At 49.4% G+C, this 17,914-nt stretch overlaps 1 long non-coding RNA gene across 1 annotated transcript in view; it reads right to left on the bottom strand.

Moving 5' to 3' along the window:
• Positions 1-11,571: 11,571 nt before the first annotated feature.
• Positions 11,572-17,914, bottom strand: part of LOC123388689 — a 43,535-nt gene continuing 37,192 nt past the window's right edge. The window contains exons 6-7 of the long non-coding RNA XR_006603183.1: positions 12,268-12,324; positions 11,572-11,682 (exon numbers count right to left, since the gene is read on the bottom strand). This is a non-coding gene — a long non-coding RNA (uncharacterized LOC123388689). The remainder of the gene's footprint in view (positions 11,683-12,267; positions 12,325-17,914) is intronic.

Below are 17,914 nucleotides of genomic sequence, written 5' to 3' on the forward strand. Positions count from 1 at the left end.
ACCCTTAGGGATCTGTTGGTGCAGGATGAATCAGAAGATGTGAGTTCTAACGTCTGTCATGCTCCTACTTCCCAGGAAGACCCAGGCCCAACTACTCTACACCCTGAGTCTCCGCTGACTCACGGTTAGCTTGAAGAGCTTGGGGTGTGTGACCACAAATGATGCACTGACTTCTATAACTCAAGGAAAACTCTGGTTACTGGCTCTGATTATTTGTTTTCCTGTCTCTTTTCTATGTCTACCCCAACTGATCATGCTGCATGACTATTAGTTGGCATAATCCTAGAGGTCCACAAGGTCGCTAGACCCCCACCACCAAGCTGCAGTTGCTCCTAATACAGGAAGACATATCATCATATGCTATCTTGGTCCACATCAGGGTACTTGTATGCAGCAGAATGGAACATGCTACAAATCAGTCATTTCCAAGCATCCTGGGAATGAAGCCATGGCTTTGGTTGGAGGGTGAAAGTAGCAGAAAGTGACCTATCAACCTTAGTGCAAAGACCCTGAAGTATCTTCCAAAATGGGAAGTCAGGAGCTGGAGTTTCATGGGATCTTAAAGACCACATCATTTCTCTTTAAAAGTAAATATCCTTAACCTCAGGACTACCTTTTATGAAAGAAGATGAACACTTACCAACTGCCTAAAGGCTATAATTTGTGTCCAGAGAATGTATTAATAGGGAGCAAGTTGTCTAACACTGAGCAAATGGCAGGAACTTGAGCAGGAAGCACAAGAAGGCAAATTCTTGAGCAGAGGGCAGACAGGGAAGGAGGTCACAGAAGGGCCTGGCCCAGGACTTAAGGAGCTCAAGGAGTCAAGTGTAGGTCTGGGCAAGATGAATACTGAAATAAAAGCAAAAGATCTTGTCATTCCAGCAAAGCCCGTCAAGATCTGCAGGCAAGGCAGAATAAGGCTTAATGAGAGGTTGAAAATCAAGCTGTAATTGTGAAAATATAGCTAAGGCACGGTGTAGAAAGAGTCTGAACTCTTCCAGGGCCTACCATTAGCATACACAAAACTCTTGTTTTCTCTATCTCCCAGAAACGATAGCAGAATCGAGTGAAAACACATTTTAGAGTCCTTTGAAGACAATTAAATGTCTAACAAACATAAGATGCTACTCATTAAGGTATTAGACTCAATCAGGGCTTGAGATCACCATCAAGGACAGCTGGCAGCTGAGCTAACTGCTTTCTGGGTCTTTCTTCAGCTGGTGGGGTCTTCCAGGATTGGCCTTACCCCTGAAATGAATCTTGAGATTTAAAGAATTTGTCAGAAAAGGTCCAAATTGCCTAAAATACACATGAGACATACATGCGGTGTGGTACCCAGGCCACATACGTGTATTGCATGTAAGATGTGTTTTCCCAGGAAATGACTGGTTCTGCTGGGAAGCTTGCCTAATGGATTGCATGGAGGTAATTCCTCAGTATCCCTTTGGAGTTGAGGCAGGAACCTTGAAACATACCAGCAGATGATCTAGAGTAGAGGTTGGCAACATTCTTCCATAAGTAAATATTTTAGACTCTGCAGGCTCAGTGTTGTCGTTATAACATAAAATCATCCATAGTCAATCTGTAAATAAGAGAGCATGGCTGTATTCCAATAACATTTATTTACAAAAACAGACAGTAGAATGGATTTGTCCCATGGGCTGTTGTTTACTGACCCCTGATCTGACCCCAGGTCAGTTGCAAATCATTTTAGGTAGGACCAGACAAAGTTTCACTATTATACACCCAATACACGACCCCATTTGGTTGTATATAAGAACCAAACCTTTCATTTGGTTTGGTTCAACCTTTCATTATCCTGAACCTCCACTCTGGCCTTTATGCCAGATATCCATTTGGGACAGCTCAGGTAGTCCAAGCCGATGAGTCGGAGAATACAGAAAAGACCAAGAGAAGGCAAAAAAAAAAAAAAAATTTTTTTTATTTTAATGATTCCGAAACATATATGGAAAAGAGAACCATGGACATGTAGTGTCTTAGAGTTGGCTTTGCAAGAGACCTAGGGCTTCACCCAGTAGAAGTATTTCCAATAATCATGAACAAGAGTAGACCACTGAGAACCAAATGAGGCAGCAAACCATGACTGCCTTGGAAGCAGCGTGAGTCCAGTACAAGAAGGCCTGGCCCCAGTGGGCATTCACTTCATGCTCGGACCAGCACTGGGAGACCCACCTATGTTACTGTTATTACTCCCCACCTCTCCCTCCAGCAGAATATTACTCTCAAACATGAAAGATCCAAAGAGCAGAGAAATGGAGTCTTTGCCTGAGGACATGAAGCCAATGAGTAGGGAAATCGAGATGAAAATAGAGAAGAGCTGAGTGCCAGAGCTTGGGCTCCCCACCCCAGCTCCCCGACTGCCATCGTATTCTAAGACCTGAGTCACTTCGCAGGGCTGGGGCTTTGTTCCTGCGAGAGTCGAATCCAGAGAGCGGCCCTTCTGCTCCGGACAATCTCCATTTCGACTGGGACCACTCTAGCTAGTCTCCAACTCTCTCTAGAATCTTCTGCTTGCAGCTACCCAAATTGAGAACCGCTAGGAACCATTTCCCACCCTGAAGACGCTCTCTCTTCCTTCCACGCAAGCGGCCCCATGACCTTCACACAGGGCCCTGGAGGAGGCTCGGCTCGGTCAGGTGCAAACTCTGGGGTGAGTGAGCCTGGACCGGACGAGGCTGTCTGAGGGGCTCCCAGAGTGATTCCCCAGCCCGTTCCTTGCTCACAGGGGGACTGGATGGCAGCTGCAAATTGCCTATGAAATCCATTCTTCAGTGCTGCCAAGTGTGGGGGGTGGGGGTGGGGAGGCAGTGTTTTGAAGTAAAGCTATAATATGTCTGCAATAAAAGTTTACCGACTTTTATATAGGTTCCCAATAATGAGGGGAGATATTTCAGCAGCTCGGAGCGTGCCGTGAGAGGAAAAGCAATTCCTGGTGCCACCTCTTTAAGGCGAGAGTCTGCCTCCTCCGCATGGTTCATAACTGGGAGTTTTTCCCATTTAAAGGGGATTGCATCAAGTTCCGCTTCTCTTTCATTCCTCATCAGAGCTTGTAATGAGTCCTCAGGCTTCTGAATGAAGAGTCATAAAGTGCAACTTTGCGCTGGAGATGGGTGGTGAATTTTTATGCCCACAAACCTTGGAAGAGTCAAGAGTTACAGCAACAGAGAGGTAAGGAGGTGAGGAATTCTGGAGTGTTCCAGGAGTTCAGAGATGGGGGACGGGGCGTGGAGAGAAAGTGGGTGTCCCCAGGGCAGAGACCTTGAGAAATACACTGGGGCTGGGTCAAAGTGCTCTACCCGTCGATAAGGACTCTAAGAGGCAGGGTTTCCGTGAGCTGGTCAGAAACCTAAAGGAAGTGTAGACAAGAGAGTGCTCAGGAAGAGGGTGCAAATGGCCAGTCCGAGAGAATGACTGGTGGCTTAGAAGCAGAGGGAATTGCCCTCCAGGATGCTGTGAGGGGGCAGCAGAGGGGTGAAGGCCAAGGCAAGGGGACGGCCAGAGGGAGGCCAGGCCAAAGACAGGTGTACCCACTATGTGGCCAGGAGGGAGCATGGTCGCCGCTCTCCACACCACCCAGACGGCGAAGGCTCTTTCTGCTACACGGGGACCTGATGGCAGCTGTGCTAAGATGCCCATGGGATGAGCCACAGCCCAGTGGGGCCAGTGGTATTCTCTGGTTAATGGGCCTCATGTCAAACCTCATTAACAGGAACATGCCCGATTTCAGATCTGTGACCATTTGGACAGAGACGAGACTCGAGTTGACATATGAGCTTTCAATGAAAACAGAGTTTTTACACGAATCGAGAATGTGAAAAGGGCGATGGGCAAGAGGGATAATTAATCTACTTGGGAAAAAACCACTGATTTCAGGAACTTGGACCGATATTAGCTCTTCTCTCTTTGCATCCAAACAACGTCACTAACAAATGTTTGCTGCTCAGCTCAGCACAGACCCAGCAGACCCTCCGCCCCCTAATGCGTTGTTGGTGGCTAATTCCTGCTGTTACACTTGCTTAAAATAGCAATGGCGACTCTCCCTCCTTCCGAGGTCCGGCCCAATCACCCTCCTTTCTCCCTGCATGGGGCCTTCCAGGACCTCTCAGCCCACGCAACTTCCCCTAAAGCAGCCTCAGCTTGGGCCACTGTGTGCCATGCACAGGCTCCTTTGAACTGAGAGTTCCATCCCACACCTACCCTTAGAGCCTGGACTAGACTAGGAGTACACAAAGACTAAAAACGAGTGGTATTTATGGCGATTTGACCCATTAGGTCACCAAGAACTCTATGTTGGCTAATTGAAAGAGAAGTGCAATTTTCTAGCAAAATCTTTATATATGGGTATTATGAAATATTAGGAAGCAATTTAACAAGATGAGTTGGGGCTATATATATCGATTTATCTGGAAAGATACCCATTTTAGTTTTAATGGGAAAAAATTGATTGTGGGATTATGTACACTGTGTGACCCCATGTTTGAAGAAAAATACTGGCCGGGGTATTTTGTTAACATTTAAATGTGTGTGAGTGCAGAGAAGAGGATAGACACCAAACCATTCGCGTTTGTTTTCTGGGTCAGGGGGCGATGGAGGAAGGAGTCAGCCTTTCCCTTTGCAGGGCTCTGTGCTGCTTAGTATGTTGAAATGAGCATTCATTACTTTCTGCTCTGCAGGGGAGTCTGTAAGCGGTACAAACAGTACGAAGCCCAGCTATGTCAGACTTTGCACTAACCCACAGAGCATTGCCTCTTTCCTGTGAGGCTGATGGCCAAGGCCGGGGTACGGAGGCACCGGGCAGATCACGCACTCCCCCTACCATCTAATGCAACATCCACACACGGTCTCCCCAGGCTGCTTTATGAGAGATCTTCTTCTGAACTCCATGGCCCCCTGCACTGCTACCTTTGAGCTTCCATCCCAACCCTCGCTTCTCCCTGGGGGCACCATGAGCAGATCTGGTTCTTGAATCCCAAGAGCCCTGTATGAAATGGGAGATGGCACTCGAGAGCTGTTTTTCTTCCCAGGAGTGCTCTCCCTCCCCTCCAGTTTGCTCAGGGCCCCCCAGAGGCGGCCATCCATGCATTGGATGGGTTGGGCTCAGCCAACAGGAGACCCGAGAGCAAGAGGACAGAGCAGCCCAGCCCGGGCTTGACAACAGCTGTATTACTCTACTGAAAACGCCAGCTCCTTTTGCAGCTGTTACTTGCCCTCGGTGTGGTTTGGGCCTCGTGTTGGGTGGGGGACAGGTGTGCAAATTGTTTCTCACTGTTCTTAATCCCAAGGGGCTTTCTATCCCTTGCTGGTTCCTTTAACCTGAGCCGTGGCCAGCCGCCCCTTCACTATCCTCTCCTCCATCCCCCTCTTGTAGATGTGCCATCTGCTTGCAGCCTGGACTCTGAGAAGCTCCCCAGCTCTCTGCCACCAGCAAAGGGCTGTGGGGACTCCAACACAGAGCAAGGGCTTTCTGCAAACCTGGTCGCTGCTGTGAGAAACTTCTCCGCACCAGAGACACACACCCACCTTAGAAACTCTTCTCTCCAGCAGACTGTCCTGAACCTGGGGGGGCGGGGTGCGTGGAGGGGTTGCGAGGTGGCGGTTCCGAACCATGATGCCTCTCATTTATCTCATCCACCAGCCATGGAGAAATGGTAAATAAGCCCAGTTTACTTCCTGGCAGTCCATCTGAACAAAAGAACAGGCAAGCTTTAGAGATGGAAATCTCCATGCCCCCTCACAGGCTAGAAACAGGGGTGCTGTGAAGCCAGCCGCTGCAGCCAAATCGCTCCCAGAGCAAAGTTCTGCTCCTGTGCCTCTCACCCAGCAGGTGTCAATCAGGCCGGGAACAGGGAGAGAACAGATGCAAACAAGCCAACTAAAAATACACCCGTTGCAGACTTCGTTAAATGTGCGGGAACATTCTCAGTCCCTGGGGCAATGATGGGACCTCAGGATCTCAGGAGGCAGAAGAGGAACAGCAGCTCGAGTAAAACCAGTGTAAGAACAATAGCAGTAATGACGAAAATATACACCCAATACAAAAAGTAACCCAAAACCGTTCACGTTCAAATCCTATGGAATACTAACACCTAGTTACTAATCAAGATGAGCCAGAATGAGCTATGGCCTCTGAATCAGCTTCCTTCCACCGTCCAGAGCCCATCTCGCATCTCATGTGTGAGACGTGAGAGGGGGCCCATGCCCCCTCTTCTTCTAGAAGAAGCAGGAGGCTCCAACCAAGTGAGTCCTGAAGGCCAGACTCAGACAGTGATACACAACCAAACAACCCCTCCACCAGCACCCAATGCTCTCCTGGGAGCAAGAAAACAAAGGATGTCCTAGACCAGGCTCAGAACAACCAGGAGAATAAAGGACTGCTTTTCACAACCATGAAGGCCAATGTGTTACCTTTATTTTAATGAGAACAACTAGTTGCCTGCCTCCATATTAAACTGGCTGAGACAGGACTGACTGGCTTATCAAACTGAAAATTCTGGGGGTATTTCAGGCATAGCTGGATCTAGGTACTCGATGGACGTCACCAGGAAGCTCCAGCTCTCTGCCTTTCAGATCTGCTTTCCTTGTGGAACTTGATTGTCATGGTTCATGGGCAGCCCCCAGAAGCTTCAGGCTGGTACCTGTTACTAAAAAACTCCAGAGGAAAGTATGAGCTGTTTTCCCAAGAGTGCCCTCACCAGTGTTAGATTTGAGTTTCAGTGGTGTGACGTGTGTCGCCTGCCCATCTGTATGTCACCAATCTCTGTGACAAGGACAGTAGAATGTTCCGATTGGCCAGGTCTGTCATGTGCTCACCCCTGAGTCTTGGAAGTAGAAGAGTCTGGCATACAGTAGGCACTCCAAAAAAGGAACGTGGAATGTATGAATGAGTGAGTGGCCCAGAGATGTGAAAGTTCACAGTGCATTGGTAATCAGTGACTTGCCTACTGTGGGTCAAAGAATGCGATGGGAAAGCCAAGAACGGACAGACAACATGTGAGGTGGTGGCCACAGGAAAGGTACTCGCCAACTGGTCTACACGCTATGGACACATGGAGAAGGTTGGATGCCTTCTGGAGCTTACAAACTAGTAGAAGTCTTGTTACAACCATCCACATGTTATGACACGAGGGAGAGGTTCCTGCAGGAACAGAGGATGCCTTCCCACCTAGGGAGGAGCAGGGCGTCAGAAGTCTCTAACAAGAAGACTATGTGTTCCACGTGGCATTGGTGAGTGGGAAGAGTTTGGACGGTGAAAACAAGCACAAGCCTTTTAGGCAGGAAGACTACACTGCGGGTAAGGGTGGGGTGGGTGTGTCCTGCGAGGACAGGCCTGTGAAGCAGGACCCTAAATGGGCTCAGGAGGCCCCTGGGGAGGTGGGGGAAGGTTCAGGCTTGTGGGTCAAGGATTTAGAGCTTTGTTCTGTTGGCCCTGGGGCACCGCTGTTACTTATTATTATTATTATTATTAATTTCTTTTCAGCGTAACAGAATTCATTATTTTTGCACCACACCCAGTGCTCCATGCAATCCATGCCCTCCATAATACCCACCACCTGGCTCCCCCAACCTCCCACCCCCTGCCCCTTCAAAACCCTCAGATTGTTTTTCAGAGTCCGTAGTCTCTCATGGTTCATCTCCCCTTCCAATTTCCCTCAACTCCCTTCTCCTGTTACTTCTTGAGCAAGGTCCTCTCACTCACTACCCTGAAAACAGCATCTGCCTTTCGTTGGGGTGTAGCAACTCGAATTCACAGTTTTAGGAAATCGGCAGGATCTCTCCTCCCTGGCTGCTGCTGCGGGAGCCATGCGTGATTCGTGATTCGTGATTCCTCTCTCGGAGGGGCAGACTCTTGAGGCTGCAAATCGCCCTCCCTCTGACTTTCACCACTTCCAGCGACAACGGCATAGCTCATCTTAAAGAGCCAGGTTTCGCGGCATGCGCGATAAACTCAGCTTTAAACTGACTATTGAAATCTACAAGCTGTTAATCCGGTGGCTGCCAGTGAAGCCCCATTCTCTTCACTGTTTAATCTTCACTTACAATGACAGAATTCATATGTTCTCTCTGCTACTCTCAGCAGCCCCCACCGAGACTCCTTCCCCAGACCTCTCCCGCAGGCGCTCGCACAGCGGATACGTTCACAATCTCCTCTTTCCCTCTGCCCCCACCTAGAGCTCTCTCTAATTGGTCCATGCTGGAAACTCTTGGTCAAAGCAAGGAAATCATTTGGCAGGGGTAAATTCTGTGTGTGTGGAGGGAAAGGATGGTTACTCAAGGATCCTTACAGGGATTTGCCCACTCTGCCAGCGATTGGTCCAGGAGGTTCCAGGGATGGCTCAATGTGATGAGTGACCTTTGCTGGCTGGCTGGGTGGGGCCCCTGAGCAATGGAGAACCTTGTCCGGGACTTCCTGGGGGCAATCTAGGAGCATCACTGAGGTCAGTGTTGCCCCCTCCCCCTGGGACTCACAGAGCCCTCATACACTGAGTGAGAGCCTCCTCCCCACCGCTCACACCACAGCAACCATAGGCACAGACCGGGTCCTTATTGTCCTCACAGTCTTTCTATCTGTCCCCTACTCATGGCCCATGATGAGGCTTCAGTGGTACCCAAGATCCTACCCATGCTGGACCTTCTTCTTCAGGCTTCCTGTCCCTCCTTCTCATAGAGACTTACTTCCAGCCACACTGAACTGCCCTCTGTTTCCCCAGATGCCCCCTGCCCTTCCTCATCCCTAGGTCTTTGCACTCCCTGACTCCTCCCCCAACCATCCCTCACCGAGAAGCACCAGCTCCCCAGCTTCTCCCTAACTTGCAAACTCCAACATCACTCTCCCACAAAGCCTCCCCAGGTTCCCAAGCTCATGTGGGAGCCCTTCCTCTGAACTCCTGCGGCACTGTTGGTGCATTTGTGGACACCCCTCCTCCCGTTTTCTGCTTTGTATTCCAATAGCATGGCATGGAGTTTAGAATAAAAGTATGCTGTGTGGCCCTGAGAAAACGACTCAACCTCTCTATGCCTGAATTTTCTAATCTATAGGAATAGTATTCCTACCTCAGAGGGGTGCTGAAAAAAACGAATGGGCCAGTATCTTAAAGTATATATGACGATATCTGGCATAGAGTGACTGCTTAAAAACGAGCAGGTGTGTTATCAATGTTGGGGGAGGTGTTACTATAAGTATTCTATTTCTCTTACTGTGCTGTGAGTGAGTTCTTTCAGGACAGGACAATGTCTTGTTCCTACTGGGATCCCTCTAATTGCCCAGTATATTTTCTGGCACACAATATGCCCTTAGTAGTTGATAAATGAATGAACGAGCAAAAAAGGAGAAAAATTGCATAGGATGGGCTTTTCTGCTTGGATTAATTAATATTAATACAATTAAATAATATTAATATTCTTTTCCTACAGACTCTTCTTTACACACAGTCACACACTCCTCCCGCGACATCCCCTCTCATATATATGCACGGTCTGGGCGCATCTGAGGCCTTCCTCATAGAAGGAGAGCAGAGATAAGCCTCTGGGGAGGCCGGCAAAGGCTGCTTTTCTGGATCCACACTGCACAGAGCACTGCAACCCTTCTCATCATTCAGTTATTTCGCTCATATACTGTCAGCAGTACTCTGCTCCAGACCCTGGGCTAGGTGCCACGACAAGATAGGCATTGTCCCAGCCTCCTGGTGCCTCTAGCAGAGGAGATGGACCTTAATGATTAACTCAAAGACCTATAAAATCATAACTATGACAGAGGCCATAAGAGGCCTCTCTGGGAAGGGCAAGCAAGCAGCGGGACACAGCTCAGGGGCCCTTATTCAGAGCATTTCCTATGGGATTGTACCCCAGGGGTTGCCTCTCATGCAAAAGACCACTCACACAATGCCTCCCACTGGAACTGAGCAATGCAGGAGCCTGAGAAAGGCTTTGGGAAGGAGGTAACCTGGGCCAAGAGTGACAGAATGAGAGTCAACCAGAAGAAGGGGCAGAAGAAAATATTCCAGCCTGTGCCATAGCGCTGAGACAGGAGGAAGCAAGGGGTCTTACAGGACCTGAAGGAAGACCACCGTGGCTGAATCAGAGAACACCAGGGGCAGAGGGAGCACGATGAGACAGGAGGGGACACAGCTACCAGACAACGTGGGGGTTTGCTAGTCAGACAGAGGGTCTGTGCCTTATCGTGCAAGTAGAGGAAAGGTTGGCAGGGCCCTTCAAAAATGCCTCAAAGCCCAATTTCCTGTGTATGGAACCTTCTCCATGGACATACCCATTCATAAAACTGGCCCAGCTGGGAGACATCAGCCGTTGCCCTGACTTTCCATTTCCCTCCTGTCCCCTGACCTATACAGCCCCTTCTCTACACCAGAACCAAGCCTCAAAAGACCCCATCACAGGGAATGGAATGAGAGGATCCGCAGAGGAAAGGATCGGCAGGGTAGGGCTCTCTCTGAGAGTGGGGCGAGGGTGGGCCCCTGCTTACTTTTTTTTTTTTTTTTTTTTGGTCAAATCGGATCCAATTGTTCTACTCTGGGCTGGGTTCTCTTCACTCAGAGGGTCCCCAGGATTAATGCTCAACCAGGTTCAAAACCAGTCCGTGGGCAGCATCTGCTTCCATCAGTCACGCAATCGACAGCCTGTGGAGTATTACAGACGGAGGACACGCAGATCCCTGGGCCTGACCCTGGGTGGGAGATAGGGGGCATGACATAGAAGAGGTAGGTATTCCTTTCTCTGAGAGCTACTAACTCATTAGATGGAAGTAATCCTAACAGATCTCCCAGACAGTGATTGAATGACCACCAAGGGCATATGCCCACTGTCTTAGGCAGGTCCCAGAAACCAGCACAGGACACCTCTGTTCACATCTCACCTGTCAGATATGAACGTGTCCGCCTTGAACTGTGTCAGCTGGGCTGGAGCAGGGTGGGTGGAGGTGGGCGGTCCAAGAAGTCTTCATAAAACACCCAGACTCGGCAACTACGTGTGTGTGTGGGTGTGTGGGCATGCGCGTGCCTGAGCGTGTGCGTGGGCCCTGGGGGGGGGGTGCGTATGTGTGAACATCTTCAGACTGGTCTTTGCCCAAAACATCCAGCTGCAGGCTTGTCCCTGCCTCCATTTGAAGTGGCCTTCTCCCCTCTCCTCAACACCCCGTACCTCCCAACCCTCACCTCCTCTACTGCTCACCCACAACACAAGAAGAACGAGTGGCCTCCCTCCAGGCCCAGAGATATCTGGTTTATTATGATTAAAGGCATAAGCTCTTACCTTACGGGAGCATTCGTCTTTACATTTTGAAAGGGGGCAACGCTTCTCCCGTAGGACGAGATCTCTAAAGGTGGGACATAGAGCGAGAGGCAGAGGAATTCCAACAGTTTTTGTTTTTGTTTTTTAAGATTTTATTCATTTATTTGACAGACAGAGATCACAAGTAGGCAGAGAGGCAGGCAGAGAGAGAGGAAGGAAAGCAGGCTTCCTGCTGAGCAGAGAGCCCAATGCGGGGCTCGATCCCAGGACCCTGAGATCATGACCTGAGCCGAAGGCAGAGGCTTTAACCCACTGAGCCACCCAGATGCCCCTTTCCAACAGTTTTTAAAAGTCTCCTTTAGGTCACGCACAGTCCCGGGCAAATCATGTCCATCATCTTTTTCATCCTTCATAACAATTCTGCAAAACACACATTCTCAGTCTGATTTCTCAGAAAGAGAAACGGAGGCATGGAGACAGGAACAGGGCTTGCCCCAGGTGACCCAGCGGTGGAGGGGAGGCATTTTTTAATACTCTGTCCCTTGATGGGGACAAAACATGGGAGTGGGGATGGTGACAGATGCCAGACAGCCTCCTTAGAGCCCTTCTGGGTACAGACACAGAGAACTACTCCTCTGCCCAGGCTTGCCCCACGTCCATCAGGCCCAAGGTCCTTCTAGAGCCCCACAGCCATTCTTCCTCCCCCATCCCCCTCAGTCCTCTCGCCCCGCCCCCCCCCACAACCACTTACATTTTGGGAAGTAATTGACAAGGTGGGATTATTTGCCCTTGCATTCACACATCCCAAACTGAGGTGCTGGTTTGGGGCTATCCCTAAGCAGTTTTTAAGAAAGCAATCTAAACGGAATCAAGTGTACTTCACGGCCTCAAAATTTAGCTACCGAATCATTTCTCTAGGTAATAATGATAATGAAAAATGGCCTCCAATTATTCAAAGCCTGTTTTCATGAATAATTCAGGAGCAAAGAAGCTGGGGCTCCTTACCTGCTTGCCACAGCACCCCTCCTCCACTCCAATCCTTTCCTCGCTCCTGGAGCACTTCTTGATTTAAAAAAAAAAAAAAAGATTGTAACTCTCTACACACTGAAGTATACAGGCTCTCATCACCTGGAAATGCCAGTTAAGACAACCACCAATAGACCCCACACCAGGTACCTGACACTGGGTTAAGCATGCTGTGTGCATTCCCTCATGCAATACCCTCAGGAGCTGGTATTATCCATGTCATACAGGTAAGGAAGCAGAGGTTCAGAAAGTGAAAGAAATTATTCCAAGGTCATAGGATGAAAAAGTGATCGAGGAAGGACCCAACCCTGGGAAATGCCAGAGCCTGGGCTCCACGCCACCACTGTCCATTTTCACCCAGGAGATGGGGCCATTTCCCCGGTTGCATTCCTGGTTACTGCTCTTCTTGCCCCCACTCCCAAGTCCAAGGCAGGAGAGCTTTCTCAGCTCATCCCAGAGCTTTAGGATTTGCACAGAATTATTATCCCTCCTGGAATGTTGCCAGACTCCCCAGTTTACACAGTGGTTTCTTGCGAGACCTGTTTGGTAGACAGAAACGTGGGGACGCTCTCTGGCATCTAGAGACAGGCTTTGCCTTATGCCAGATCCAGCTCCTTGGAGGAAATTTTTACTAAGTTTTATGTGTAGGTGAAAGCAATCTCAGTACCCACAATCCTCTCCCTTATCTTATCAATATAGCAACCTATATCCCAACACAACTAAGAGGACACGTGGGAGGAGCAAGTTTGAAACAGCACTTTCAGGTGCCTGATCTAAGATGTCTGTGCTTGGTTCTGTTCTGGTTCTTTACCACCTCCCTTGAGACCAGGCACAAGGTGCCCTCCTCTACACTTAGCACAGGGAAGGGGCCAAGTCAGCCAAAGAAGACCAAAGCCGAGATACTTGAACATGGGAGAAGTAAAAAGACCCAGTTGACTCTGTCCACCCCCATCCCAAAGGGTCTTTCACAGCCCTTGGCAAAGCCAGCCAGCAGACCACCTGTATCTGTCCCCCCTTCTTCCTTAGACACAGAAGCCTGACATTTATGCCCATACACTGTCCTCTATACCCAGGAGTAAAGACTCCTTACACAGCTGGGTTCTGACCACAGGAAATGTAGCAGAAGAGTGTTGGGAAACTTCCAGTAAGCCTTCTTCTCCTTCTCTTCTTCCCATTTGCTGCCTGGTACTAAGATACGCTGGCAGGAGAGGACCAGAGCCCCTGCCACCTCATTCTTCTCTTGCCTGTCTATCCCCTGCTCATCTCCCGTTTGCCAGATGCACCTGGAAAAGAGAACACTTGAGCTGCATGGTCCTTAGTAGTTGATCCCTGGGACTCAGATAGGCAACCTCCCACCAAGGCAGGCTTGACTCCAGAAGACTCCTCACCCACTCCCCCCTTAGGCAGGATCCAAATAGCTCATAACATTTCTGCTGGAACCCCTACCCTTTGCCGTTGAAACCCACCTCAGCACTTGCAATCAAAGACAATTGAGTCTGCAGCCAATTCATTTACAATTATTTGTACTTGCTGATTCTTTTTGTGGTTGTGTTTCCTTTTTTTATTGTGGTGAAATATGCATAACATAAAATCTACCAAATGGATCATTTTTAAGTGTACAGTTCAGAGGCATAAGGTATATTTACATTGTTGTGTAACTATCTTGAGTACTATCCCTTTCCAAGTATTTTATTTTATTTTATTTTATTTTAAAGATTTATTTATTTATTTGACAGAGAGAGATTACAAGTAGGCAGAGAGGCAGGCAGAGAGAGAGAGGAGGAAGCAGGCTCCCTGCTGAGCAGAGAGCCCGATGCGGGACTCGATCCCAGGACCCTGAGATCATGACCTGAGCCGAAGGCAGCGGCTTAACCCACTGAGCCACCCAGGCGCCCTCCAAGTATTTTAAACTAAAATTCTGCCCCCATTAAACATTAGCACTCCCTCCAGTCTGCCCCTCCCCCACTTGTCCTCCTCCAGACTCTGGCAACCACCACCCCACTTCCTGTGTCTATTATTTGGACAACTCCAGGTACCTCGTAGAAGCAGAATCATCAACATTTATCCTTTTGTGACTGGCTTATTTCACCTAGCATAAATTCTTCAAGATGGATGTAGCTTGTTACACGTACCAGAATTCCCATTTTTTTTTTTTAAGACGGACTAGATTTCACTATACATATAAACCACACTTCGGCTTTGCATTCCTCCACAGACAGACACCTAGGTCGCTTCCACCTTTTGGGTATTGTGAATGATGGTGCTAGGAACAAGGGTACAGAATGCATTTCAGGGCTCTGCTTTCCATTTTTTTAGACATGTGCCCAGAAGTGGGATTGCTGGGCCATATGATAATTCTGTATAATTTTTTGAGGAATTGCCTGACTTTTCCATAGTGGCTACACGCTTTGACTTTCTCGCCATTGCTGACTCATTGGTTGGCATTGTTTTCATGACATTTCATGTTCCCGTGATGGTTTCTCATCCAGAAAATCAGTACCTCCAGGGCAAGGACAACACCTTCTCTGGCCTATGGATTTGACAGCAATGACCATTCATGGAGGACCCACTGTAGAGAGACACTACCAACCACCAAAGACATTCTGAAATGTCTTTGGTGGACCATAGACATTTGGGACAAATGTCCCAAAGAGGACCAAGAGTCTTTCCCAGAACTCGAGGAATCAAGGTTTTCAACCTAGAAAGAAAAACAGCCAGGAAAAGAAATGAACAGACACGGGCTATCGCACACAGAAGCAACATACTAATTCCCATGGCAGGGGGAAGCGGTGAAGGAAGGCTTCCTAGTAAAGAGAGCATCTGAATCAAGGAGTGAAAGGAATGAAGTATGTCTCCAGGCAGCATGAAGAAAGGGAACCCCAGCTGAGAGACACGGGGAGAGCAAAGGCCCAGCAGTATGAAAGCTGCTGGTGTGTCTGGGACCCACGGGAGCTCCAGGGTCCAGCACCAAGAATGCAGGGGCAGTGGAATGAGAGGCAAAGTCAGTGAGGTGAGCTGGGGCCAGGAGCGAAGACCTTGTCAGCCACGTGCTGAAAAGTTTGGCCTTAAATAGGAGGCAGTGAAGAGCTGCTGAAAGCTTTTGAACAGGAGATGTTAGAACCAGAGCTTTGTTTTATGATCAGGAAAGTGACCGCAGTGTGGAAGGCTGGGTCGGAAGGGCGGAGATTAGAAGCAGGAAGCCGGGTCCCCAGGCCACTGCAAGCTGGACACACCCCATGTCAGGACTTTGACAGTGATGCTGTGGAGCCCATGGGTTTGTGGGGGGGATGCAGGTAAGAGAGCGCTGTGCAGGGAACCCCGTGGAACGCAGGCGCTCTCTCTCTCTGAGCTAAGGAAACCAGCTGGGAGCTGCCTCCCAAGCCTCTCAGTTTGCATGTGGCACAGGCTCCAAGTCAAGAATTATTTGGCCTTCTGTGGGGCCCACTGAGGCAGAGGTGAAAGACTTCAAAGGCTGGAAATAGACCAGCTGGGCTGGGGGCAGATGGAGGGCTTGGCAGGGACGCAGAATGCCGTGGTAGGAAGAGCTAAGGGGAGGCCAAGTCAGGATGTCTACTGGCTCCAGAACCTGGGAACTCTACTAGTCTCTGCCTTCCGCCTCCTCGAGTGCCAGCAAGATGAGCTGTGATCCGGTGGGCTAGTCACATCATGGAAACCATGAAGGTCTGAAAATTGTACCCTGATCTTTTGAGAGAGGCCCCCCATACTTCCCAGCATCCATTTGGACAGGGCAGGAAGAAGAGAAATGAAAAAGAGCCCAGATCAGACCACCGAAAGTATGTTTTCCGCTCATCAGAGTGTCAGCTCTATGATAATCAGAATGGAAAAGCTTCTAGTTCTGTACCAGAGAAGGTGACGCTCTTACAATATTACCTTTTATCCCCTGCACATGGAACAGAACTCCGCCCTTGGGTCTAACACGTGGGGCTCAGGATGCCCTGGCTACGCGAGGCAGGGAGGCAGGTCCAGACCCGCATCTCAGGGCTGTGGGAGCATGGCTGTGGATTGAGGTCGAATGGGGGATGGGGCTGAGCTGCGGGACTATGGTGCACACTCCTGTGGGTCGTTCACACGCAAGGGCTTCTGGGAGCCGGGAAGTCTGTTTCTAATTTGCACAATGGCTTCATATGGAGTAGCTAGGACCCTGCTAAGACAGACTTTTAAGCTGCTTCAGAAATTGTCTCCCATCTCTGATGTTCCAAAGTCAAATCCTTCTATTATTAGTTCTCATAGCCCGAGTAGCTCCCATGTGTAGCACCTGTCACATTTACAAATTTACATCTATTTGTATGAATATTTATCAATGTCTGTCTTCCCACTGGATCACGTTCTCCAAGAGAGCAGGGAGCAAGGGGTTATTTTGGTGCCCAGCAGTGCTTGCCACATAGTAAATGATCAGCCAAGGTTTATTAAGTGAAAACCACTGTCCCAGCTGTGGGTCACCACAAAGTTCTTCAGGATGACTTTTGGGCCCCCATCGCTTTCTCCAGCACCGTGATCCAGTTCCTTGGAGACCTGCTGTGAGTTAGAAGGGGCTGGGAAGTTGGGCCATAGCCATGCTCCGGCACCTGCAGGTTTTGAAGACAGTGCATCGTGTGAAAACCCCCAAGCCACAGGCAAGGGTATAAACCAGATTAGGCTCCCTCACCTCTCATGGCCCATCTCTAATGTCGCTGGTAATGCAATGAGCCAGCCAGGGAACCCCATGACAGAATGATGGAGCAGCCCAATTTTCTAAAAGGCATCGAAGTCAGACTCTGTCTGAAACCCATGCCCTCGTGCACACACGTGGACATCACTTCAGCTGCAGAGTCACTCACCGACATCTGCAACAGTAAACAACACCTTTTGTAACGATGGGGGAAATGGGCCGCTTTTCGAAGAAGCCTGGTTTCTTTTTTTTTTTTTTTCCACCCATAAAAGCTGTCATCGTTCAGGTTTTAAGAGCAATAGGCTTGGCTTAGAAAGGAAGATGTTTGCAGGAAATCTTACCCCTCCTCCTCCACCCAGCAAGTCTTCCCCTGGGGGCGTAACCAACCAGGTCTTCATGTTGCTACTTGATGTTCCTTTTTTTTTTCCCCTAAAAAGTCCATGCCATCCCTTAAAAAGAACGAATGCCTCAAAGCCGTCCATGTTTCTCAGCCCATATTTTAGGTTAGCAATTGTACTAAAAAGCTGTTGCTGCATAACGAACATCCTCTGGATCCCGGTGGCAGAAACGACGCAGATCTTTCACTCACAGGTTTGCAGGTGGGCTGGGCAGCTCGGTTCCATGCTTTTCCCATCCTCATCCCGGCGCCCAGTCGGGTCAGGTGACGGTCGAGGCACAAGAGGTCAGACCAAGTGCAGGAGCACATCCCAAGCCTCTGCACATCTGGTCCGCTCACATCCCACTACATCCTACTTGCAAAGCCTAACATGGAAGGGCAGGGACAGGTGATCCAGCTTGGTGGAAGGAACGGCGAAGTGACACAGTACAGGGCATGGACCTGGAGAGGGGGAAGCCCACCCCTTGTCCTAAGGAACTGACTGCTTTCCTGCTGTTCACCAGGTCCCCCATTTGCTGAGTTTCTGCTACATGCAAAGCATGATGGGATACCAAGTTGAA

Source organism: Mustela putorius, unplaced genomic scaffold (genome assembly GCF_011764305.1).
Source record: "Mustela putorius furo isolate JIRA1106 unplaced genomic scaffold, ASM1176430v1.1 tig00003909_pilon_pilon_pilon, whole genome shotgun sequence".
In the NCBI taxonomy this organism is placed as follows: domain Eukaryota; kingdom Metazoa; phylum Chordata; class Mammalia; order Carnivora; family Mustelidae; genus Mustela; species Mustela putorius.